Raw genomic sequence first — 27,941 nt, forward strand, 5'->3', positions numbered from 1 at the left:
AAAGCCTTCACGGTTCTGGAACAACATCCTATGGACAGATGAGACCAAGATCAACTTGTACCAGAGTGATGGGAAGAAAAGAGTATGGAGAAGGAAAGGAACTGCTCATGTTCCAAAGCATACCACCTCATCAGTGAAGCATGGTGGTGGTAGTGTCATGGCGTGGGCATGTATGGCTGCCAATGGAACTGATTCTCTTGTATTTATTGATAATGTGACTGCTGACAAAAGCAGCAGGATGAATTCTGAAATGTTTTGGGCAATATTATCTGCTCATATTCAGCAAAATGCTTCAGAACTCATTGGACGGCACTTCACAGTGCAGATGGACAATGACCCAAAGCATACTGCGAAAGCAACCAAAGAGTTTTTTAAGGGAAAGAAGTGAAATGTTATGCAATGGCCAAGTCAATCACCTGACCTGAATCCGATTGAGCATGCATTTCACTTGCTGAAGACAAAACTGAAGGGAAAATGCCCCAAGAACAAGCAGGAACTGAAAACAGTTGCAGTAGAGGCCTGGCAGAGCATTACCAGGGATGAAACCCAGCATCTGGTGATGTCTATGTGTTCCAGACTTCAGGCTGTAATTGACTGCAAAGGATTTGCAACCAAGTATTAAAAAGTAAAAGTTTGATGGATGATTGTTAATCTGTCCCATTTACTTTTGGTCCCCTAAAAAGTGGGAGGCACATATACAAACTGTTGTATTTCCTACACCATTCACCTGATTTGGATGTAAATACCCTCAAATTAAATCTGAAAGTCTGCAGTTAAAGCACATCTTGTTTGTTTCATTTCAAATCCATTGCGGTGGTGTATAGAGCCAAAAAGATTAGAATTGTGTTGCTGTCACAATATTTATGGACCTGACTGTATCTCTTTAGAAATAACTGATAATGCTCTGCAAAATCTTGCAATCAATTTTATTTGAAAAACAAATATTATATTTAAACAATAAGAAACATGAAATAGTTTAAAAACAAGCATCGAAGAAAATGTTGCAAAACTATTCGGTCTACTGATTTATGATTTGTATTTGTGTAAAAATAATATAATTATAATACTTTTTCTGGTGATTTGAAAGCACATATTTGTATTTTCTGTGTAGCTATATTTCTTTGTCGTTTTGCCCCCTTTAACACATTCTTCCTGTCTGGTTTATCTGAGAGTTTGTTTCGTTTGCTTGATCTACCACAAGAAGGGAAGTGACTGTTCCAGAACAGCTATATGCTAAAGTTACCATTGTATAGAAGCCCCTTCCTTTCCAGTGCATTACAGAAGAGTTCTGCTGAACACTCGCTTACATTTCTTCAGACAACATTACAAGAACTTTCGTTCAATTTGAGGACAACTCTTTATATTAAAGGAAACTTGTGTTGAGAGGAATAAGTAGCTGCTATGGCTGATCTTACGTTCTGAATGTGCTAGTTCCCTGGCTGTTTTTGTCTTTAAAGCGCACCTTCAGTCATTTTTGCGTCTCTCCATGTATTAAATCTTCCGCCCTTGTTGTTTTAACTTTGGATAGTAAAACATCTTCTTTCTGCCAATAAATACCTTATACAACCATCTTCCTGTTTGTCTGGTCATTAGCCTAGGCTTATGACATCTTGCACAGCTCTCTCTCTCACTGTGAGAGTTTGCCAGGACGGGAGGGGGGGATGAGTCATAAGAGGGCCAATGAGGGCTGCAGAGCTGGAGGTGAGCCTTTGTGTGTCTGTGTAAATCCAGGAAGTGAACAGGCAGCAGCTTCAGCTGCCCACAGTTAAAATGGTTGCAGCTAGACTCGGTGGAGAAAGATTTCTGCAGGATATTTGGCAAGTACGCTATCACAGTATATATAAAATGAATATGTAAAGTGGTTGAAGGAAAGCTTCAGAATGGCAAAGATGTTTTTATTACAATATATGTGAGCAGACTGCAGTTACTCTTTAATGTCAACCTGGCCTAAGACGTGTGTGTGTGTGTGTGTGTGTGTGTTTTTTTTTTTTTTTTCCAAATAAATCCCAACAGAGCCTCCTTGGATCCTAGGCCCAGGCTGTACATGGGACCTCAGCTTCTGCCCAAGTCAAAATTAAGACCCACCTCTCCCCATCACCAGCCCTAAACCCCCCGTCTTTCAAGCATTATGCCAGAGCCTCTAATGCCTTCTGAAATTCTGGTATTTCATAATTCTGACAAATAATAGTTCATTAGCAACAGGAAGAGGGACAACATTTCAATTGGGAATACATTGAGCCCCATTCATAGCATGAGACTGGGATCCTAGAGGCTCCACGGGGGATATATTTTGTGACTCTTGCATGAGAAAATATGGGGCTGCCATTGCTGACCTCTCCTTTTAAGAGTGATAGTTCTCGATGGCAATGTGTTGGCATCAGTGCTTTCTGAGCCTGTGAACTAAAGATAAGAAATTCTGGCATATTTACTCTATGCTTGTTCTGAGTATGTGACTCAAAAGTATGAAAGCAAAACACAGCCAGGCAGCTAGCATTTTTAAAAGGCTAGCAGCAGCAGCCACCATGCTTTTTTCTCATGATAATCACTTTCAAGACTAATGGCTCATTCACATGGGTGGGTGCACAGATCAGTACACCCACCCAGTGGGCTGTGTTCATCTGCCCGGGAGGAAGGTGGCCAACACAGCCGCATGCAGTAAGCTTGTTAAACTCAATGACAGGCAGACGACTGCAGGGATCTTCACTGATCTTCACGCACATCCCTGGGTGTATATCAGTGCAGGACAGACTGTGTTTAAAGCTGTGCATCGATCCCACATAGATGTACATTTGAGGATGTGCACAAAGATCTGTGCAGCCATTAAACTGTCATTGATTTTAACCAGCTGCCTGGACCACCTGTGCCTCTTGGGTGGAAAAACACAGCCCTCTGCAAGGTGTACTGATCCATATGCCCGTATAAATGAGCCCTTGCACAAGTACTTGCAAGTACTGCTGAATGTCTGCACTTGTAACAGCATTGTTACATTTTGAAGCATTTTTGGTCAGTTCAAGTTAATTTTTAATGACCTGGACCACATAAGCATATTAGGACCCCTGATTTTTGTCATACTTCACTAGTTATGTACTTGTTCTGGGATAGTCCATGAAAAGTATAGATGTCTGAGAATCATGATGGCTGCCATCTTCAGGTCACCAATGGCAGCCTAAAAAATTCCCTCTATACAGGATTCCTTTGGTATAAATATAAGTATATAAGTATATTGTACCCGCTATTGTGTCTAACATTTAACATGAATTCAAAAAATGATGAGATGGTATGTATGGGCACTTTTCCTCAGCCTGTCCTAACTGCCAGTGATGGGTGTGGACACAGATAGAGGGTGATTCCCAGTACTCTTAAAGCAGGGTTGGCACATACACCAGATAGTTTTGTGTGTTGGGGGATGTTCTAAATGTTGTGTTTGTAGCCTTCCGATCCTCCAAAAACTGAGACAAAATGACATTTAAACAGTGTTGCTATTAGAAATGATGAAAGGTTGTACTGTAGTCAAGATTTTTTTCTAACTTTCTAAAAGCTGCAGAATCAAATCAAAGGAATGAATCCTTCAAACACTTTTTCACAAGCACCCTAAAACTTGGGGCACTCATATATGTAACTGTAAAGCTTCCTCTTACCTTCACTGATGGACCATTTCTGTGATTGGTGGCTTCACCAACCTTGAGACATGGAAGGCTAAATGCGTTTGACTGCATCTGGAGATGTCATTTGTATATCAGAGTTTCCACATTTATGGAATTCTATTATTATTATACAGGATTTATATAGAGCCAACAGTTTGTGCTAGAGCTGCACGATTCTGGCTAAAATGAGAATCACAATTTTTTTGCTTAGAAGATAGATCACGATTCTTGCGGCGTAACATCATCTTTCACATTAAAACAAACAAAAAAATGGGCTAACTTTACGGTTTCTTTTTTTTTTTTTTTTTTTTTTTTTTTTTTATTCATTGAAGTGTATTTTTTCCCAAAAAATTGCGTTTGAAAGACCACTGGGCAAATACAGTGTGACATAAAATATTGCAGCAATTGACATTTTTATTCTCTAGTGTCTCTGCTAAAATATATATAATGTTTGGGGGTTCCAAGTAATTTTCTAGCAAAAAATATTGATATTGATTTTAACTTAAACAAGTGTCAGAAAAAGATTTAGACTTTAAGTGGTTAAACTTTCTGCATTTACACCTTGTTTAAAAACTTGGCTGACTGCCTGGATTTTTTTTTTTTTTCACACAGAAGTTTATCCCTTTGATCTAAGAAGGAAGACAATGTTTCATGTTAAAAACTTGGCAGACTGCCCTGATATCTTTTGACAGCTGAGTAAGCAGATAAGTCTCTCCACTTGTTATATGAAAGAATTGGCAAACTCTGCAATAGAGATTATCAGGGGGGTTGAATCGAGATCACAATTTTTAATGGGCAAGCTCTAGTTTGTGCAGTGCTTTTCAATACAAAGGTACAGTATTAATGCAATTTAAGAGGGTTAGGAGGGTCCTGCTCCAGAGAGCTTACAATTTAATAGGGAGGGGCGGGTGGAACAAAAAGGTAATAACTGTGAGGGTGAGCTGATGAGAGAAATAAGATATTGAATAAATTGTAGCGCTAAGAACACACATACACTAAAAATAAATAAAAAATTCTAAGTGCATGTAAACATAATGTCCCAAAAGTAATACATAATCCAAAAGGACGATAGTCCACAGTGAAAGTGAATAATCCGTGTATCAATCCTGTGTGCTTCCCAACCGTCAACTTGTATGTCATCAACTTTAGCGACTAGATGGAATACGCTTACCAGAGAGGTTGGATTCTACTGCCATAAGCATAGAATCAATGGAGCTTGATGCCACCCAGGGCAAAGTGGTGAAGTGTTGGAGGCAAGGGTAGAGCCTCTGCAAGGCCGGGACGTCCCCACTTTATCCACCGAAGCAGAGCCAAAATGGATTCCAAAAAACAGAGTGGTTTCTCAGTTCCCCAGGATATGTGGAAAAAAGAAGGAATGCTTCCACATAGTGTAACTCGGGGTATATTTATTACTTAAAAACCACGATACATGTAAAAAGTGATCACAAATAAAAAGCAGTGTATAGGGTCTATAAAAGCCGCCCTACGCGTTTCGGTCCAGTGACCTTCAACAGGGGCATGCAGGGGCATACAGTAGAATCCAACCTCTCTGGTAAGCGTATTCCATCTATTCGCTAAAGTTGATGACATACAAGTTGACAGTTGGGAAGCAAACAGGATTGATACACGGATTATTCACTTTCACTGTGGACTATCGTCCTTTTGGATTATGTATTACTTTTGGGACATTATGTTTACATGCACTTAGAATTTTTTATTTATTTTTAGTGTATGTGTGTTCTTAGCGCTACAATTTATTCAATATCTGTTTTCCGTTTTGTCACATGGTTTGTAGCAGCTGGTTTTGTTTCTTTTGGGTAGCACATTAATCATCCCCTTTTCACTGAGAGAAATAAGATGCAGTTGTTAGCTGAAGGCGGGATAGGAATTTGCTTACCTGAAGAGATGAGTTTTCAGGGATCACAGACAAGTAGACAGAGTAGGAGAAAAACATGCTGAGGGGAGTAGAGAGCGTACCAGAGGACAGGAACAGCTCTGGAGAAGTCCTGGAGGTAAACATGGGAGGAGGAGGTATTGGGAGGTGCAGAGAGGATGGTTTGGGTGATTTATTGAGACAAGATTGGCGATGTAGCTCAGGACAGAGTTGTAAATGTCTTTGTATGATGCTGTTAGTATTTTGAATTTTTTTTGCTGGGCAGTCAGAAGCTAGTGGAGAGATTGGCAGAGAGGGGTGGACAACCCTATACCCTTAAAACTCTCTATTTTATGTAAGTTTTGTATCTTTTAGAAAGAAAAGGCTGCAAATAAAATCCATAAGTGCTTAGGTGCAGGTGTAGCTGTGTTACTTGTATTACCCGGCATAAAACATGGGAATAACAGTTTTGTAAACAAGAAGTAGTAGTTTATTGAAGTAAAAACCTTAAGGGCCAGTTCACACCATAGAAACACAGTCCGGATGCGCTCCAGATACTTTTTTGCATGTGCGTTTTTGATGTTCCAGTGCGTTTTTGATGCAGTCCAGTGCATTTCACCCCCTTTTTTTCCCCTAACCTAAATAAGAACATGGGTGTTCCAGTGCGTTTTTGGTGCGTATAGGTGTGTTCCGGTGAGTTTTTTATGCTTTTTACAGCGTTCCAGTACAGTCCAGTGCAGGAAAAATGCAGCATGTTCTACTTTTTCTTCTGGAACTGGAACACGCCGGAACTGCAAAGCACTGGTGTGAACTATGCCATTGAAAACCATATAACCTACTTTCTATGCGTTTTTGATGCAGAAAAAAAAAACGCACTGGACTGCATGTGGTGTGAACTGGCCCTAAAAGGCCATGCAATCACATGTGTCAAATGTTATAACGAACCTCCGAGGTAGTGTAGTGTTTGCTTATCCGCAGTTGGAAAGTTCTGAGATATGTCTCACCACTCACAAGTTCCAATGGGGATGTGTGTCAGCTGTGCTGGGAATTCCAGGAGCTGCGGGGGGCACTGTGAGGATGGCCGTAGCGGTGCTGGAGAGAGATGAACTCTCTAGTCAGACACGACTAGACAAGGCGCAGTAGCGAGCAACGTGTTGTCTCCACGGGGCGAATTGCCACAGCCTGCGGTTGTTCATCTCTCCAGCACCACTACAGCCATCCTCACAGTGCCCCCCGCAGCTCCTGGAATTCCCTGCCCAGCTCAGCTCACACACATCCCCATTGGAACTTGTGAGTGGTGAAACCCATCTCAGACCTTTCTAACTGTGGATTAACAAGCACTACACTACCTCGGAGGTTAGTTATAACATCTGACACATGTGAGTGCATGGCCTTTTAAGGTTTTTACTTTTTTTAATAAACTACTACTTCTTGTTTACAAAACTGGTATTCCCATGTTCTATGCCAGGCAATACAAGTAACACAGCTACACTTGGGCCTTATAGATTTTATTTGCAGTTTTTTCTTATGGTTCTTCTCCCCAGGAGTGAGTCCTAGCAGCTAAGGTCCACTGGTTTTCCTATTTGTCATTTTGTCCACAATGTTGTCCCTTTCATCAGGCACCTGATCATTTTTGTAGCTTATTTTAGAAAGTTACAGAGGAGGAGTCTTTCTTAAGCTTGTTAATAAAGAGGAACATGTGAAATAAAGTCGGCCATATATGGGTCGAAATTCTGGATTTTCTTTCGAAAATGGTAATTATGAATTTTCATTCGAATTTCGCTCCATTAGTGGGCCACAGCAACAGACGATTTTCATGCAGCTATCGAATTTGAGTGATCAGGCATGTTGGAAATTTTTTGAAAAACAAAGAATTTCTAATCAATGATGTAGGGTTGTCCCGATACCACTTTTTTAGAACCGAGTACAAGTACCGATACTTTTTTTCAAGTACTCGCCGATACCAATTACCGATACTTTTTTTTTTTTTTTTTTTAATGTCACGTGACAGTTTTTTTTTTTTTTTAACAGTGCTTGCTTTTTTTTTTGGGGGGGGGGGTTGAACGTTGTATGTGTGTTATTTTTTTATTTTTTAAATTTTTTTACAATTTTTATTTTTTACAATAATATTTTTTTATTCTTTATTGTTTTTTTTTTTTAATCAGCCCTTTTGGGGGGCTTTGGTGAAATATCAGGGGTCTTAACAGACCTCTGATATCTCCCCCTTGAGACAGAGAAAGAGACCGAGGATAGAGATTCCCCAGTTCCTTTCTCTGCAGCCTCAGCTGCACTGAAAATGAATGGAGAGAAGACAGCGGCTCCTCTCCATTCATAAACTGACACATAGTAATCACAGGAGATTACAATGTTTCAGTTATGTGAATGGACAGAGTCAGCTGACTCTGTCTATTCACAAAGGAAGGAGGAGGGGGACGGAGGAATGGAGGGGGAGAACGGAGGGAACAGATAAGGAGAGAGGAACTGAGGGGACAGCTGAGAGGGACAGATAAGGAGAGAGGAACGGAGGGGACAGCGGAGGGGGACAGAAAAGCAGAGAGGAACGGAGGGGGAGAACGGAGAGGCACAGATAAGGAGAGAGGAACGGAGGGGGAGAACGGAGAGGCACAGATAAGGAGAGAGGAACGGAGGGGACAGCGGAGAGACACAGAGGAACGGAGGGGGCATGGAGGAGGATGCAGTGACAGTCAGCTGTGAGCGATCACCGCTGTATGTCACTAAAGCTGGTGAAAGCCGCTGGGGGAGAATCTTGTAACTCCCCCACGCGCCGATCACAGCTGACTTCCAGGTATCGGGGGAAGCATCGGGAGCATTTGCCCGAGTACAAGTACTTGGGCAAATGCTCGGTATCGGTGCTGATACCGATACTAGTATCGGTATCGGGACAACCCTACAATGATGGGAGAATCGTGCAAGAAATCTAATCGAAATAGAAATGCGCATGAGCTGTGACCTGAAAAGATTCCCGGCCACTAAATTTATTTTCTGTAGCAACATGAGGTTAAATTGAAGGCTTGTTTGTTCAAATGTCAAAATGAATGGTGGCACCATCGGATCACAAAATGCACAAAATTGCAGATTTTTGAAAGAAAATTTGTTCAGCATTTGACCCATGTATACCTTTCAGGTCTCAGGCAACTGCCACTAATGATTATTTTATCTACAGATCATAAGACATTAGAGTGAACAGTAATGGATAAAAATTGGTAATACTAAGAGCCCTTTCACACTGAAAGTGCCCGGGCGTTGGCGGTAAAGCGGCGCTATTTTTAACGTCGCTATTTAACCCCCGCTAGCAGCTGAAAAAGGGTTAAAACCACCCGCAAAGTGCCACTGCAGCGGCGGTATGGCGGCGCTGCCCCCTTGTTTTCAATGGACAGGGGCGCTTTAGGAGCGGTTTATTCACCGCTCCTACAGCACTGCAAAGGAGCTGCTTGCAGGACATTTTGTGACGCCCTGCCAGCGCAGCGCCCCAGTGTGAAAGCACTCGGGCTTTCACACTGGGATTGCAGCTGATGCTTTTTTCATGCGCTTTACAGACGCTATTTTTAGCGCTAAAGCGCCTGAAAAACGACTCCAGTGTGCAAGGGGTCTAAGGAATGTGGTGTGTCTGACACCCAGGTCTGCTCTATGTAACAATAATAGTTTCAGTAATAATAATGAAACAAAAAAGAATAATAGCCAGAAAAGAAACTTGGGCAATGAAAGTTGTAGTGTTCCCTCACATTGAAGTTAAAGTGGTAGTAAAGCCCGCTTTTTTTATTTTTACCTACAGGTAAGCCTATAATATGGCTTACCTGTAGGTAAAATTTAATATCTCCTAAATGTGCACCGTTTAGAAGATATTCACCCTGCATGCAGCCAGTGACATACCTTGTCGGAACTTCAGAGCTTTGTGCCGGAACCGAGGGCTCCCGCACACATGCGCACGAGTGATGTCATCGTGGCTCCGGCCAATCACACAGCCAGAGCACGTGAACCTGGTAGAAAGACTGGGGAAAGATGTCGGCCCTCTCAGCGGTCACAGCGTGCAACGGGAGGGCTTAGTTCTAACAAAGTGTAAGTTCACCTTTACAGAAAATCTGTAAGGTGAACTTACGCTGGACCCCCTCCCCATTGCACCCAGGCCCGCTAACCTGGAGTCCGGTTATCCAACGCACTGACAGATCGCATCGCCACTGCATCGGTCCGGGGGTTTGAAACTCCTGTGGCTTTCTCTCCTCTTCGCCTGCAGTGACAGGACGGCTACGTGGGTTCTGATTGGTCAGTGCCGCTCCCATGTGTCTCCTAGCGGGTAATCGCCGCACTCCAGGTCAGCGCGACTGGGGGGTCCTGTGTAAGTTCACTTTACAGATTGTTCTGTAAAGGTGAACTTACCTTTTAAGTATTCCATAATGTGATAGTATGCAATGCACAATTGCCTTACAGGAGTTGTGTTTGTTTTTTTTTATTTTTTACACTAGCCACGGTTTACACCTGCTTTAACTGGAAAGGGCATTGTAAAGCTGGTCATGCACTGGTAGATTTTCAAATAAACGTTTGTATGAAAGATCTTGTCAGTTCATGCTGTCGACAATGCCAACAGAGACTTGGCACATGTCGTTCAAAACTACTGTATGCCGAATTTTACATTTGCTTGTAATACTCAATATGGGAATGAATGGAATTTCTGGAATGAACACCACATACACCATATGAAATAATTTTTTTGAGAAAAATTTTCTATGCTGCTCTTTCAAATTATTTAATCACGGCAGTCAAAAAATGATCATCGATTGGACCCCAATTAGAGCCCTTTCACACTGGGGCGGGGGGCGGCGGCGGTAAAACGCCGCTATTATTAGCGGCGTTTTACCGTCGGTATGCGACCGCTAGCGGGGCGGTTTTACCCCCCGCTAGCGGCCGAGAAAGGGTTAATTACCACCACAAAGCGCCTCTGCAGAGGCGCTTTGCCGGCGGTATAGCCGCGCCGTCCCATTGATTTCAATGGGCAGGAGCAGTAAAGGAGCGGTATACACACTGCTCCTTCACCGCTCCGAAGATGCTGCTGGCAGGACTTTTTTTACCGTCCTGCCAGCGCATCGCTCCAGTGTGAAAGCCCTCGGGCCTTTTACACTGGATACACAGCAGCGGCACTTTCGGGTCGGTTTGCAGGCGCTATTATTAGCGGAATAGCGCCTGCAAACCGCCCCAGTGTGAAAGGGCTCTTAGACAATCAAATGTTCTGAATATGAAAACGCTCAAACTAAATTCTACTAGTGTATGGCCAGTCTAACGCTGATGGTCTGTGTAGAGGTTCCCCCTTATACTGGTGATCAGTATTAGAAGAATACTTCTTACATTGTAGAGCAGTGGGGAGAATGCCCCATTACAGATATCTGAAAAGATCATAGATTTCCTGGGAGGTAGAAGTTGCTTGAGGAACCCTGAGGTGTCACAGAACCTTGGTTGAGAAAGGCTGGTCTAGAGACTAGAGACATGCTAAAATTTAGGATGGAGACATTTAAAAGGATACAACCCAATTCTGGCCCCTCCTAGCATTCTCTACTATAATCTGTTTACCTATAACTTAGGTCTCCTGATAGTCTTTGCTGAGTGATCTGTCCAGTGCTGAAAAGTATCTCCCAGTTCTGCACCTAAATTCTGCCATATACCACTCAAAAACCATTTACTGTACATAACTGGTAAACACATCACTAGATTGATCAGTTCTGTATGGACTTTCCATTTATGTTAATGGAGTTCAGGCTATGCATGTACAGGGCTGGGAAGAGAGGCTTTACAGCACTAGCAGATCACACAATGATTATTATCGGTGAGCGCCATCAATTTACACAGTTTACGCTTTACATGCATATATATTTTACATTCACATCAGTCCCTACCCTCAAGGAGCTTACAAATCTAAGGCAGGCCATACATGCTTCCTGCTGAAACTGCGGAGATTTGAACCATGTATGGGCAGGCTGAATGTACCAAGTTGATTGATCAACTTGGGTACAACCAGCATGCCGGGTTTTACTTGTAATTATCGCTAGTGGCTGCTATAGCTGCTAGTAATATTCACTGTCTTCTCCCGGCGGTGACAGCCTCTCCCCACCCTGCCAGGAGAAGACAATGGTCCGGCAGGAGGGATTCCCTCATCAACATTGTCTGTGTTGATGGTGGAATCAAGCAAATACATTTTCTGCAACCCAGTATTGCCGTCCTAAGGTCCCTGAGGCTCGGTTCACGCTGGTGCAATGCGAGAGCCCTGCGAGTCCAGTGTGGGTTCCTGCATCGCACCTGAATCGCACAGTGGTTTGCACTGTCATACGCGAATCGCTGGGAGTGTCAAGTTAATGACACCCCCAGACCGGTTTGCATATCGCTATGCGAACTCTCAGTTCGGACATGAATCGGATTGCATGGGTGTGAGCACCAATGCCATCCAATTCTGGTGTGGACTAAAAATGGGGTCCTGCACGACTTTGGTCCAAATGCAATGCAAATTCAGCCATGCGATCTGTATGGCTGAATTTGCATCGCACAGACATTGCATTTTGCACTGCAGTGCGGTGCGAATCGCATGCAATATTGCACAGAGCACCATTGTGAACCGAGCCTAACTCGTATTCCTACATATATTAGGGCTAATTTAGACAGGAGCCAAATAGCCTACCAGCATGTCTTTGGAGCATATGAGAAAACCGAAGTACCTGGAGGAAACCCACACAGTCACAGGGAGAACATGCAAACTCCAAGCATGTAGTGCTATGGTTGGGATTCAAACCGAGGATCCTAGTGCTGCTAGGAAGAAGTGCTAACCATTAAGACACTGCCCATAAGTACAGCATATTCCAAATTTGCCAAAAGCCCACTTATCCTTGTTTAAGGATTAGGGCCCATTCAGACTAAGCATTGCATTATTGTTTTGAATGGGCTGACGATTCACTTTAATACACTAAAGATCTCACCTGACCCGTGTTTCTTAAGAATAGCCATACACGCCACCATCCACACTAATGTCGCGTACACACGATCGGAATTTCGGCCCGCAAAAGACCGATGAGAGTTTTTCGACGGAAAAATGCGACCGTGTATGCTCCATCGGACTTTTGCTGGCCGAATTCCAGCCAGAAAAAGATTGGGAGCATGTTCTCAATTTTTCGATTGGGAAAAGTTCCTGTCCAAAAATGCGTTCATCTGTGGCAATTCCGACACGCAAAATCCCTACGCATGCTTGGAAACAATTCGACGCATGCTCGGAAGCATTATACTTCATTTTCTCGGCTCATCGTAGTGTTGTACGTCACCGTGTTCTTGACGATCGTAATTTCAGCGAACTTTTGCGTGACTGTGTGTATGCAAGGCAAACTTGAGCGGAATCCTGTCGGAAAAGCCGTCGTATCTTTTTCCAACGAGAAATCAGCTCGTGTGTATGCGGCATTAGACCCTATTCACACTTTTTGGTGCTTTTCTCCCACTAGCGGGGTGCTTTTAGCCCCAAAGAAGGGGTTAAAAACTCCCGTGTTGCGGCGCTTCCGAAACACTTTTTCAGGCACTTTGTAAGCGCTGCCCATTTATTCCAATGGGCAAGGCGTTTTAGGAGTGCTAAATACAGCACTCCCAACCTGCCCCAAAGATGCTGCTTGCAGGACTTTTTGGAACGTCTCGCAAGCGCACCGCCCCAGTGTGAAAAGTCACACTTGAATGAATGGGAGGTGGTTTTCAGGCGCTTGGCATAGGCTATTTTCAGCGCTAAAGTGCCTGAAAACCACCCCAGTGTAAAAGGGGTCAAAAGGGCATTGATAAAGGTATCTTCCCTGCTGGTTGTTGTATTTGGACAGCTGCTTGAATACCCGAAAAGGGGTTGCATCAGGTAGGACACAGTCACTGTTTGACCAACAATTTTCCACCTAACTCCTTCAATTTTTCCAGTTGATTTATGTCAAGCCAGATGGTATTGGCAAATTCAGTCCAGGTCATCTATGGCCAGCACACCACTGATTTTGTGTGTGTGTGTGTGTGTGTGTGTGTGTGTGTGTTACCGCAATGAATAAGTGTAAATTGGTCTCTAACCTGTAGTGGCTTGTAATTTTAGTTAATTTAAACACATAAAAACCCAAATATTTGAACTTGACGTTCTTTATGATTAAAGCCCAACTTCAACCAAAAGAAGTGGTGGGAAATCCCTAAAATGGGGACAAAGTCAATAATGGCTGACAGAGGTTCTAATCCTACACGTGCTTCCCCAAACTGAAAAAAAGTTTTGTCCGGGGTTTTGTTGGGTTTGATCCCTTTGCTTAATCTACTGCATGAAGGAATCAACTGTTCTCAAACAGCTAAATGTTAATAACAAACAAGCAAAAAAGCTACTGGATACCGACCTGTGTATGCATATAGTTGTACATTGAACGTGTCATTAAACCCAAATCATTATAAATTGTCAATACATTCTATATTACATTGTGTTTATACTCACATTGCCACTAGATTATTCTTTTTCTGTAGATTGCAAAAAACTTGGTTGGCCCTGCTATCCCCCCCCCCCCCCCTTTGTCTGTGACCGCACTGCAGCCTGAAGCTGTGTAGACTAGCTATTGCCACATCTACTGAGTATGCTCCAGTTTCAGTTCTCTTCTAAAGCTGGCCATAGATGAGTCAGTTTTTTTTTTTTTTTTTTTTTTGTTCAACCAGTGGATTGAACGAAAAAACTGACCCAATTCCCCCATCCCCATTGGATGCATCCAAATGTCAGAAAGATGCAAAATTTAGCTGGATTTCCATTCATTGCGAAATGAATTGCACTTTTCTACTCCCTAGGACAAGCGGGCAGTTCTGCATTACTCTGGCATTATCCTGTTCTTTCTGTATGGTACCTTTTAATGAACCTTCCAGTTGAACCTGCATTGAAGCACACTACCATTGTGCACTTTGCAAAAGAAAGTGCTGCAAGTCTAATTTTTTTTCATTCTCTGAGGTGTGTTGGGCAGTCCATTGAGGGCTCATTCACACTACCTGTACAGGAAAACAATCTATTTTCCTCTGCGGGCTTCTGCTTCATTGGGTTCCAGCTTTTTGGGGCGCATTGCCTTGCATTTTACAATGCAGAGCACTGTTTACCTTGCTGGTGCACCCGAGGGCTCCATTAACGTGATGACAGGGTACATACAAAGCAATAATTTACCTTGTGCCCTGTAGAGACCTGCACTTTCTAGTGCCATAAAACGAATGTCTCTGCACATAGTGTGAGTAAAACCTCAATGAAATCTGTAATCTTAACCCCGTTATGACCGCCAACACATATGTGCTGCAGCAAAAGGGTGGGCTATATCGCTCACATGCCACATGTGTCGCCGGGCGGCCAATGTTTGTGCTGACAACATGCTAAAAGGCGCTCTGGGGTAGACATTTGTCGCCAGCAGGACCGGACTCCAATCATGTGACCACTGTGACATTGGTCGCATAATCGCCAACCCTTAACTGCCCTCTCCCCCCCCCCCACCAGGCTTTCTGAACTGTTTAAAGGGATGCTGGAGCAGGCAGGAAGGGGTTAAAGAAGTATGGGATGTAAACACAGACCTGTATCTTCACCTCTACGCTGCAGCATCTGTGTGATCACATGACTGCTGCTATTTGTTTAGTTCTCGCTTTGTTCTGCGCAAAGATCAGTGGCTGTTAGTCGCTGCTCTCTGCTCTGCTCCTATGGCAGACCGGACTGTCAATCAGACAGTGGGGTGGATCCCAGGAATATTTCTGAGCCTGGCACAGCTCTGCCCAGTCAGCTGATAGCAGGCAATAGCGCGATCAGCTGACTCTGGGTCAAAGGCGTTGAAATGTAAATGTACTTCGGTGAACCAAAAGAGGAGAATGGCCAAAAAAAGCTTTGGCCATACTTCTCCTTTAGCTCCAAAACATAGTAATGTGGAACTTCACTCTCTCAATCAACATTGACTATTTTTATTCCATATGCTGCTACCATTAGTAAATAGATAGGAAGTTATATTATACTGTATTGTATTTATTTGTTTTATTTATTTATTTTTTATGCATTTCTTCAGTTACTTTCTGGTTTCTATGCCTAGGCAAATGTCATACATCCCTGGGGTCTTTAAGATGGGAGGAGGGTCTCTCTCTCAGCTAAGCACACCCTCCTGCCTGCATGCTTGAGATAAGGGCAGATAGATTCCAGGAAGTAAATGCGACATCAGGGGTAGGCAACCTTTTCAGAGGTTGCAATCTACCTGGACAACATGAAGGAAATCAAAGATCCCCGGGGGGAAGGGTGGGGGGGCGCCTGTTGAAAAAATAACTATCAAACGCCCAATAAAAGCACAGCATAGTGCATCCCCCCCCCACTCTGCCCCCCTACTGTTGTCGTGTCCTGTGCCCCCCCCTATAGCAGTGTGTTCAGTCCCCCGTTACATCACCTCCCAACTGTATTGTCTCCTTCACATCACAACCCCCTCCCCACTGTAGTGTCATCTGTACCCCCATAGCAGTGTCCTGTGCCCCCTCAAAGCAGTGTCCTCTGTCCCCTTAACACACGCCCATTGTAGTTTCCTCTGCCCCCCCAGCAATGTCCTTCATCCCCTTCACACCCTCCCCCCACTGTAATGTCCTCTGCACCCCCAATGCAATGTCCTCTGTCCCCTACACACACACCCCCCACTGTAGTGTCTTCTGTCCCCTTCACCCCCCCCATGCAGTATCCTTTGTCCCCTTTACATAACCCCCACTTTAGTGTCCTCTGCCCGCCCCCTCCCCCAATACGATGTCCTCTGTCCCCTACGCACATCTCTCCCCCCACTGCAGTGTCCTCTGTTTCCTTAATACCAGTGTGTAGGTAGCACTCTCTTTACACTGGTGTATGGCAGAGCGGAGAGCAGGAAGTATGCCAGTACTGGATAGAGGGCGGGAGCTGCCGGAGTTAGCTTTTTACATTACCGAGCTTGTGATTGGCTGCTAAGACTGCCCAGCAACCAATCACCTGCTAGTTAATGTGAAAAGTTAATTCCAGCAGCTCCTGCCCCCACCCTCTATCCAGTACTGTGATTCATCCCACTCTGCTTTGCAGTGAAGAGGAGAGCGGCAGAGGCTGGCAGAAGGACTGTGTGCAGGGCTGCATTGCCGATTGACCCGCCAGCTGCCTAAGGCCAACAGGCCGATCAGAATCAACAGCTTGCCGACCCTTGTGCTACATGAATCATCTGCCCTTACATAGGATGGCCACGGCCAGAAATGCTAGGGGGGGTGTTTTTCAAAGTGATCCCTCAGCAGAATAAAACATGGACGCATGGATAGATGGGGGAGCTTGAATTGAATACAGAAAATGAATTAACCACTTTAAGACCAGGCCTTTTCTGGAACTTTTTTGTTTTACAAGTTTAAATTAGTATTCTGTGCTAGAAAATTACTTAGAACCCCAAAATTTTATATATATATTTTTAGCAGAGACCCTAGAGAATAAAATGGTGATCGTAATGTTTTATGTCGCACTGTATTTGCGCAGTGGTCTTTCAAACACCATTTTTTTGGAACAAAAATACACTTTTTTGAATAATAAAAAAATACAGTAAAGTTAGCCCAATTTTTTTTTTGTATATTCCGAAAGATGTTACGGCGAGTAAATAGATACGTAACATGTCATGCTTTAAAACTGCGCACGCTCGTGGAATGGTGACAAAACGACAGTACTTAAAAATATTCATAGCCAACTTTTTCAAATTTTTTTACAGTTTACTTGTTTAGAGTTACAGAGGAGGTCTAGTACTAGAATTATTGCTCTCTAACGATTGTGGCAATACCTCACATGTGTGGTTTGAACACCGTTTACATATATAGGCGCGACTTGCGTATGCGATCGTTTTTGCGTGGGAGCATGGAGGGACAGGGCGCTTACATTTTTTTTTTTTTTTTTACACTGTCCCTTTTATTTTTTAATTTTTTTTTTTATCACTTTTATTCCTATTACAAGGAATGTAAACATCCCTTGTAATAGAAATAAGCATGACAGGTCCTCCTTTATTGAGAAATCTGGGGTCAAAAAGACCCCAGATCTCTCATTTACTTAAAGTCAAAATGACATTTTATCTAAAACAAAAAAAAAAAAAAAAAATCAGCCCTTTAAGGCCATAAGGCGGAAGTGACATCAAACATCGTTCTGGTCCTCCAAGGGCATAGAGTGGAATGGAGGCCATCTTGCACTCATTCGACTTCCTGCCCATCCCTCCAGCAGATCGGATCTCTTCCGCCTTTACTGATCTCTCTGGTAAAACTCTGAAAGGACCGGCAAGCGTTGGTGGGGGCCTCTCCTGCCGCCTCTAAAAGTGGTCTCGCGTCGAATCTGCCACTGAGACCACTTTTATTTAGACAATCACCCACAGAACAAGAGGATACCGGGGTTGTGGCAGCTGGCTGCTGCCATAATAGCATTTAGCATCGAAGTAATGACATAAATACCGTGGGCGTCAAGTGTTAAATAGTGTTTTGTTTTGTTGTTCTTCGATACAGTGAAGATCCACTTTAAGGGCATAGACTGCCTAGTGTGAATGGGCTTTAAAAGTTTAGAATTGGTTTAAACCAGGGGTCTCAAACTGGCTGCCCTCCAGCTGTTGTGAAACGACAAGTCCCATGAGGCATTGCAAGGCTGACAGTTAAAAGCATGACTGTCAGGCAGAGGCATGATGGGACTTGTAGTTCCGCAACAGCTGGAGGGCCACCAGTTTGAGACCCCTGGTTTGAACTGTAATGGTTGCAATACATGTGTCCAATAAATGATTGATTTCTATAATTGACCACCCATGACATTGACTAAATATGGGAATGTATTTATATAATGGCACTGACATCAGGCGTCACCCCTTTGTTTTTATGTGATGCAAAGTGGGGAATGACCTGACCCAGAGCTGATTGGATTTTTTAAACTGTAGTTTGATAGTTTGGATAGGAATGTGTTCAGAAGATGCCCAAAGCTCTGCCTATAAAATGAATGAGTGAAATACGATTGAATTCATGAAGAAAGTATCTCAGTGCTGCTGCAGTGGACGATTGGCTCAGTTTGTTTGTATCCAATCTACAGTATATGGAGTCTAAATCAATTAACAGTGGAATTCTTCCTATTCGATTGCTGATAAGATCAGATAGCAAAATCAATTCATATATGCCCACCATAGGACTGCTGCCTTGTTTATACACATCAGAGTTCTAAAATCCTTCATGCGCTGCTCCTTTTGGTTGTCTGTTTTGCGGCAGAATGTGCACTGACTAGTGTTGTAATGAATCAGATATTTTTTTTTTTTTTAGCCTTCCTATGCTGTAGTCACAATGTCACTACTCTGTCAGTATTTCCATCTGCCTGGCTCATGCACTTTGCTCTGTAAGTGGTTAAGGTGGGGCAGGGCGTTCCTCTTCCCATCCTGCACTGTGTGTTGTCTTACCTGCAACATTTGCATGTTTGACCTAGCAGGATAATTGGGCCCCAAGCAACATGGGCGTTCCCTTCTTCACAAACACTCAGTTTCATGTGTGACTCATAAGGCTGAGGCAAAGATACCACTTCCCTAATCTATCGTAGCCATTTTAACACTGCTGTCTTTTAAAAACCCTTTTCTGCCGTGTGACTTTTGGAAACGTATGCATTGAGGGTACAAAGAAACCAATGTCAAGGTAAGTGCCATCTGTTTAGTGTCAGCTTTGACAAGGCAAAGATGTCAGGTAAACATCGATCTCCTTGTGATCAAACAAGGGCTGCCTTGTATTACACCGCTGTCAGAACTTAGGATAACAATGCTAGAAGTTAGAATGTAAGGAGTCTTTATGTAGTTGTCTGTACCCTGGGAAGGGTATTGGGGTGAACCGTAAACTGTGTACCCTACTGTCACATCTATGGCATCACTGGCATGCAGTGCCTTTCCTTAGAGCAAAAATGATCCTTGTTGCTGGTCCAGTGACATGTTTGCTCAGTTGCAGTTCCCGCCTGTCATGGAGAATGAAAAGATATCGTTTATAAAATAGGAACTGTTGCATTAATTAGTTTTTAGTTTATCACTAATGATGGACATAACCGTTAAGCTGGGCATGCACACAGTTTATCGTTCAACCAGTTGGTTGAACGGAAAAAGAAACATGAAAGATCCCTGCATCAACACAAGTGATACGGATGCAGGTATCTCTCCAACTGAGTTATTGTATTCTGACAGGGGGTGTCCCCCGGTCCCCTCCCCCCCCTTTTTGCAGATTACACTGATGTGTGTCTGCAGCCATTGGCTGTATGCGCTGATTGAATGCTGGTCTTTCCAACTAGACAATTTGACTTCTGTTGAAACAGAGAAGAGTACACACATACTGAAAGTTGGCTGGTTCCTGCTGAACCGGCTGACTTTTAGTACATGTGTATGTTGTTTTTTTTTCCTTTTAAAATAATAAACACATCATACTTACCTGCTCTGTGCAATGGTTTTGCACAGAGCAGCCCCAATCCTCCTTTTCTCAGGGTCCTCCGTTGGTGCTTCTGGCTGCTCACACTTGCTGAGTGCCCCCCCAGCAAGCTGCTTGCTCTGGGGGTACTTGTGCGTGCTCGCTCCCGAGCTGCCTCTGTGTGTCTATGGGACACCCAGAGCGTGGCTCAGTCCCACCCCCCACTCCCACCTCCAGTGGCTTCCGCTGCTGTGTCTCAGCCAATAAGGAGGGAGAGACCCGGGAGAGCTGCTGCTCCCATGCTCATCGCTGGATTGAAATGGGACTCGGATAATGCCCTGTACACACGACTGGTTTTCCCGTCGGAATAAACTCTGAAGATTTACACATACACACGGTCACACCAAATTCCGATCGTCCAGAACGCGGTGACGTACAACACGTAGGATGGGACTAGAAAACAGAAGTTCAATAGCCAGTAGCCAAAAGCTTCCGTCTCGTATTTGCTTCAGAGCATGCGTCGTTTTTTGGTATGTCGGAACAACATACAGACGAGCGGTTTTCCCGATAGGAAATGGTTCTGTCGGAAAAATTTAGAACATGTTCTCTTTCTAAGTCCGTCAAATTTTCGACGTAAAAAGTCAGATGGGGCATGCACACGATCGGAATATACGATGAAGAGCTCCTGTCGGACTTTTTCTGTCGGACATTCCGCTTGTGTGTACATGGCATAAGTGTTGTGGGGGGGTGGAGCTGCACCCTGAAGGTTTGTTTTAGAAAGGAATGCATGAAGGTAACAAACCTTCACCCTTTACAACCACTTTAAGACTATAATAACAGTAGCATAGTATAAATATTATAACCAAAAAAATGATTGTCCAATAGCTGAGCTGGACATAGATGAATAGATTTCTTTCATTCCGTCTGTGGGCTTAACAAAAGAAATCATAACATATTGCTCAATCCACACCAACATCACAGATGGATGGCTCTCCTGCTGCTGGATTTTACATTCTGACAGCCGGGGAAGCCGATTATCAGAATACCCTGAGCAGTGACTGTCTTTGACAAGGGTGCAGGCACTGTTAGGCCAACAATTTTCCACCTGGCTCTTTTAAGAAAAGTTGATTGGAAATCGATACGGGTGCCAACATCAGGGCTAACCAAGAAGTGACTTTTGGCCAACTCAGCGTGAATTGGCTGACATGTGCTAATGTCCAGCTTTATCTGTTGTCCTCTATAGGCTGACTGCAGTATATTTTTAACTATAAAGTTGGCCACATACAAATCAGCTCAACAGACTGATCAGAAGATTGAAGGAGCTGCATAGAATATTGTTGTCTGAACAGTAAGCACAGTCAATCTGCAGCCTGTTCAGGTATTCTGACATCCATGGGTGCCAGCTGTCAAAATACAATAGGAGGCAGGAAAGATCCGTCCATCCGTGCTGTTTAGTTTGGACGGAGAAAACTTAGACTTCGTTTAGTTCAACCTACAGGCTGAAGGAAAGAAATTTATGTGTGTACGGCCAACTAAGAAGTTAAAGCAAACCTGCCTTCAGGTAATGAAGGATTTCATTTTTCCTACGCAATAAATCTGCTCCCTGCTCCAATAAATATGTTCCTCCTGGTGGTGTTATCATTGTTTTTGTCAAAACTAAGAGTGCTATAAAGAGTGAGCAGTATAAAGATATTGTGGTTAGAGTTGACATTAGAATGACGTTGCTCTGGTCATCACTATCTCTGACATTCTAATCATCTGGTATGGTAGGTCTTCTTGACACCTTCCTTTCGTTATGGTTTGCAAAGCTATGGATTAGAAGAGAGCTTTGACAAGGTTTAGGCTGAAATATGCTTTTTTTAAGTGGTAGGATTTCTTGAGTTTCGGTAATAAGTCTGGCTTGTTGCAATTTGTTTGGTTCAGCCGCTGAAAATTGGAGACCTCTTCACGTATGTTGTCTTCTTTAGATACCTCGTACATGTTATATGGTTATCACCTAATTTGACCTTTTGTTAGAATAGACTAGACATTAAAGTGGATGTAAACCTGAAATTTTTTTTTTTTTATGTCATAATGTAGGGCAGGGATATGCAATTAGCGAACCTCCAGCTGTTGCAGAACTACAAGTCCCACGAGGCATAGCAAGACTCTGACAGCCACAAGCATGAGACCTAGAGGCAGAGGCATGATGGGACTTGTAGTTTTGCAACAGCTGGAGGTCCGCTAATTGCATATCCCTGATGTAGAGTATAAGATTTCCTATCATTTGAGCCCAGTCTTGCCACAAAGAGTTAATCCAGCTCTGAGCAATCCTCTTTTATTGTTCAGTGAGATAAATCTTGACAGAGAAAAACTTTGTCAAATCCTCCCCCTTGCTGTGAGTGACAGGTGATTTACATCTTGTGCACTAGACTAAGAGACATGCAGTATTTTTTAATTCCCACCCACTCCTTTCTTTATCAGCTCTGCAAGGATTGGATGCTCCACACCTCACCATGATTTGGAATGCTGAAGTCATGTGGTTACTTTCCTATCTTTTCACTGGATGTTGGAGATCATAGCAGAAGTTCAGTGTTAGAAATACACAGGAGAAAATGCATATTGACAAGGGGAGTGTAGAGGTGGGCGGGGAGTCTACTGACATCACGACTCCACCCAACGAGCTCCAGACAACAGACCCACCCACAGAATCTGCAGTTTTTCGGGTCTCATAACAGACAGAGGGGAGACATTTGACAGGTAAAGATATATGCAGGAGGCATGTATATCCTTATAGATAACCCCTATGGCAGTAGTTTAGAAAGGATGACATTGGGTTTACATCCACTTTAATTACTATGATGATACTTATGATATCAGACCATAGCAGACCCCTCCTGCTGATCTTTCCTAAAAGGAGGCCCAGTCAAGCACTATATTTCCCTGGCAGGCAACTACTGTTATCCGAGGGTATGTCTATCAATGGGAATTTCTGCTTAACCCGTGCATGTACAATTTGACTGTTTTTTGTTTCTGCCCAGCTTTGGCTTACTTATGTGTAAATCAACTTGGCATGGCATACATTATGTTCTATTTAAACCCTATCCATAAAATCTATTAATTTTTTTTTTTCCAATCATTTTTATCAAGGTTTTAAACCATACAGATATAAAACCATACAATAAAGTGTTTCTCAACTCCAGTCCTCAAGGCACACCAACAGGTCATGTTTTCAGGATTTCCCTCAAATGAAAGGGCTGTGGTAATTACTAAGGCAGTGAAACTGATCAAATCACTTGTGCAAAATTAGTGGAAATCCTGAAAACATGACCTGTTGGTGCGCCTTGAGGACTGGAGTTGAGAAACACTGCAATACAGTATAGAAAAGCAACGGTACATGATAACATTAGTGACATCAACCATTGGTCGCTAAGGAACCAGTATAACGTAATATTCATTTTTAACATTTTAATCTACTTTTAGAAATAATTTTTAATATTTTTACAGATTATCTTCAGTCATCTTTGAAAAACGTTTTAGTTTTCCCTCCCCTTCCTCTTTACCCTGTAACACCGGCTTCTGCTGGAAACCACAAGTGGCCATTTCAATACACATTAAACTGGCCATACACTGCATGAATTTCCCAAGGAACCAGCTAAAATGGGTGGCCTTGTTGGCCAAAAAGCAGTTGCAGCCAATCAGATGCAGAAACTGTGTGCCTATTTTGACAGCCGGTGTTGCCGGCTGGCAAAATGCAATAGCTTCAGGTGGAGATCCGTACATATGGTGTGGGTAGAAGAATCTGTTTGTTTTTTTTTTTCTGTGCAGCCTACAGGGTGAAGGAAGAATTATCAGTGTATGGTCAGCTTTACACGGGCTTGGTGCACTTTTGTCACTGTCAGGAAACCCACCATGAGAAATGCCATGTAGACAGGAAGTGGCTAAAGAAGCACTGAGAATGTAAGATGCAATGAAAAAAAAGGCCAAAACTATTTTTTTTTTTTTTTTTTTACATAGAAAAGGCAAGTATTTTAGCAACTTAAATGTCATTCATTTAGGGTTTACATACACTTTTATGAACACCACGCTAGTACTAGATCTGCCCGGTTGCCTGCAAATGCAGTTACTTTCAGTGGATATAAAAAGTCTACACACCCCTGTTTAAATGTCAGGTTTCTGTGATGTAAAAAAATGAGACAAAGGTAAATCATTTCAGAATTTTTTTCCACCTTTTAATGTGACCTATAAACTTTACAACTCAGTTGAACAACAAACTGAAATCTTTAGGTGGAGGGAAGTCAAAATAAAAATAAAATGGTTGCAGAAGTGTGCACACCCTTACACTAATAATTTGTTGAAGCACCTTTTTATTTTATTACAGCACTCAGTGTTTTTGGGTATGAGTCCATCAGCATGGCACATCTTTACTTGGCATTATTTGCCCACTCTTCTTTGTAAAAACACTTTAAATCTGTCAGATTGCGAGAGCATCTCCTGTGCGCAGCCCTCTTCAGATCACCCCACAGATTTTCAATTGGATTCAGGTCTGGGCTCTGGTTGGGCCATTCCAAAACTTTAATCTTCTTCTGGTGAAGCCATTTCTTTTTTGATTTGGGTGTTGTCATGCTGTCATGTTGATGTTTTGGGTCGTTGTCATGCTGAAAGATGAAGTTCCTCTTCATGTTCAGCTTTCTAGCAAAAGCCTGAAGGTTTTGTGCCAATATTGACTGGTATTTGGAACTGTTCATAATTCCCTCTACCTTGACTAATGCCCCGTACACACGATCGGAATTTCCATCAGAAAAAACTTGGATGGTTTTTCCGACGGAATTCCGCTCAAGCATGACTTGCATACACACGGTCACACAAAAGTTCTCTGAACTTTCGACCGTCAAGAACGTGGTGACGTACAACACTACGACGAGCTGAGAAAATGAAGATCAATGCTTCCGAGCATGCGTCAAATTGTTTCCGGGCATGCATGATTTTTTGCGCGTCCGAATTGCATACAGACTAACGCATTTTCGGATAGGAATGTTTCCCGACTGAAAAATATATGAATGAGAACATGCTCTCAATCTTTTGCTGGCTGGAATTCCGCCAGCAAAAGACCGATGGAGCATACACACGGTTGCATTTTCCGACAAAAAGCTCTCATCTGAGTTTTGCTGGCAGCATTTCCGATCGTGTGTACGCGGCATAAGGCTCCTGTTCCAGCTGAAGAAAATGTCCCCAAAGCATGATGCTGCCACCACCATGCTTCACTGTGGGTATGGTGTTCTTTTGGTGATGTGCAGTATTTGTTTTTCCGCCAAACATATCTTTTGGAATTATGGCCAAAAAGTTCAACCTTGGTTTCATCAGACCATAACACATTTTCCCACATGCTTTTGGGAGTCTTCAGATGTGTTTTTGCAAAATGTAGCCGGGCTTGGATGTTTTTCTTCGTAAGAAAAGGCTTCCGTCTTGTCACTCTACCCCATAGCCCAGACATATGAAGAATACAGGAGATTGTTGTCACATGTACCACACAGCCAGTACTTGCTAGATATTCCTGCGGCTCCTTTAATGTTGCTGTAGGGCTCTTGGCAACCTCCCTGACCAGCTTTCTTCTTGTTTTTTTCATCAATTTTGGAGAGATGTCCAGTTCTTGGTAATGTCACTATTGTGCCACATTTTCTCCACTTGATGATGACTGTCTTCACTCAGTTCCATGGTATATCTAATGCCATGGAATTTTTGATTGTACCCTTCTCCTGACTAATACCTTTTTAACAGTGAGAGCCCTCTGATGTTTGGAAGCTCTGTGCAGACCATGGCTTTTACTGCAGGATGTGACTAAGAAAATGTCAGGGAAAACCTACTAGAACAGCTGAACTTTATTTGGGGTTAATCAGAGGCACTTTAAATGATGGCAGGTGTGTACTGACTCCTATTTAACATGAGTTTGAATGTGATTGCTTAATTATGAACACAGCTACATCCATAGATATAAGAGGGTGTGCACACTTATGCAACCACATTATTTTATTTTTTTTACCACCCGAAAAAAAAAAAAAAATTCAGTTTGGTTTTCAATTGGAGTTGTACAGTTTATAGGTCACATTAAAGGTGGAAAATGTTCTGAAATAAATTCTTTGTCTCATTTTTTTTACATCACAGAAACCTGACATTTTACCTGGGGTGTGTAGACTTTTTATATTCACTGTATGTTTTGAAAAAACAGAAAACTGAGGTAACCTTAGGTCACATCCTTTGTTTTGGAAGATCAGAGAACCTAGATGAAGTGACAAGTTTGTGGTTGCAAGTGAAAAAACAACTCCAGATGCCCCATAAGTACTGACTGAAATCTGCTTTATTAACCCAAATGATTCCTATTTTTTTGCCATCTGCACACTCCAGTTCAGCAGTATGATGGCTCTAGTCAATCCATGCGTGTATGGTGTGATCATTTCTTTTCTCCACGCTTTATACATTATAAACATTCAAGCAGGGGTGTTGTGAGGGGGTGGCTAGCGGGGGTTGAAGCCCCAAATGTGACCCCGCAAAGCCCAGAGTCTCAGGCATGCAGCTCTCCATTGTTGGCCCCGAGCGGCAAGGCGGGACCGATCTGATCCCGAGTGCCGCCAAGTGCGGCCGAGTGCCATAGCAGGTCCCGCCTTCTGGGGCCTGCAACGCCTATGATGGAAGTCCCACTAGGCGCTGCAGGCTCCAGAAGGCGGGAATTGCAAAGCGACCGCCGCGCCACATCCCCGCTCGGCGCTCAGGCGGGCTGCTCTCCTCTTCTCCTCCTCTGAGGACTGACTGACTGCCTGGCTGATGTGACACCGCACACCACGGCTGAGCTGAGGTAGGTCAAACACTCTGACAGTGTATGTGGGTCAGGCAGGTCAGTGTATGTAGGTCAGTGTATCTAAATGTCAGTGTATGTAGGTCAGGCAGGTCAGTGTATGTAGGTCACTACCGTCAGTGTAGGTAGGTCAGTGTATGTAGGTCACTACCGTCAGTGTATGTAGGTCAGGTAGGTCACGGCCCAGCCAAAAAAAAGCCAGCGTCACGTACACCCCTTGGACTTCGGTCTGAAGCCCCTGGTCCTTTTGCCGCCTAGCCACGCCCCTGCATTCAAGTTACAATGTCCAATAGGATAATTCTTGAATAGGCCTTGTGAGATTTGACTTAATGGAAGTTTTTTTTTTTTTTATTAGAGCCTGATCAAGGCTGAGAAGGACATTGGTAGCACAATTGATACTTTTTTAGCGATAGATGGATACTTTCCAACCGATATGTAGCTTTGTGGTTGTTTGTATCAGCAAGAGGAAAACATATGTAAATCTAAAAGGTTTTAGATTAAAAAAAGCTGCTCATGTACCCACAAATATGAGATGAGTTGGGCCAAGCCGATAGAAGAAATTAAATGATTCCAGTTTATAGGGAAAGGGGGAAGTAAATTGGGTTTTTACACTGAGTTTTCATAGCTGCTATCTAGAGATCGCTAGAAAGCTGTACCCTGCCGCTCCATTCACACTTGTGCGACTTTGTCATCCAACTTTAGACATCAAAGTTGCATGACAAGTCGTTCCATGTTTTCGAATGATAACTATTCATATATGCGTGACTTAAAGTTGCAGCAACTTCAAAGTAATTCATGCACTACTTTGGTCTGACTTTCATGCAACTTGAGGGCCATAGACCTCAATGTTAACCTTCAGGAGTTGCATGAAAGTCGTACCTGAATGTTTTACAATGCAACTTGTGTGTTTGTGGACAAATAGTTGTCCATTATCACTTGTCAGCCAAAGTCTTATCCAAGTTGCATCCATCCAAAGTTGCAACTTTGGAGTAGTACAAGCATGAATGGAGCCTTATAAAGGAAGCAATAAACAACTTACAAACGCTTCTGTGCACAGGTACTGCTAGATGGAATGGCATGATTTACTTTAAATACTTTCACACCATAGAAACGCAGTCCAGATACATTTCAGATGCTTTTCTGCATGCATGTTTTTGATGCAGTCCAATGCATTTTT

General features: G+C 43.1%; 1 protein-coding gene across 3 annotated transcripts in view; it reads left to right on the forward strand.

Moving 5' to 3' along the window:
- ELF1 (E74 like ETS transcription factor 1) overlaps positions 1–27,941 on the forward strand; it is a 222,084-nt gene that overhangs the window by 56,922 nt on the left and 137,221 nt on the right. The window contains exon 1 of one of the 3 annotated variants that reach the window (XM_073614220.1): positions 19,018–19,185. The exons of the other annotated variants lie outside the window; for them this stretch is intronic. The gene's annotated coding sequence lies outside the window, so the exon portion shown is untranslated. Of the gene's footprint in view, positions 1–19,017; positions 19,186–27,941 lie in introns of those variants that run through there. 3 annotated transcript variants of the gene reach the window in all.

The sequence above is a fragment of the Aquarana catesbeiana genome, linkage group LG02 (genome assembly GCF_042186555.1).
Source record: "Aquarana catesbeiana isolate 2022-GZ linkage group LG02, ASM4218655v1, whole genome shotgun sequence".
Classification (NCBI taxonomy): domain Eukaryota; kingdom Metazoa; phylum Chordata; class Amphibia; order Anura; family Ranidae; genus Aquarana; species Aquarana catesbeiana.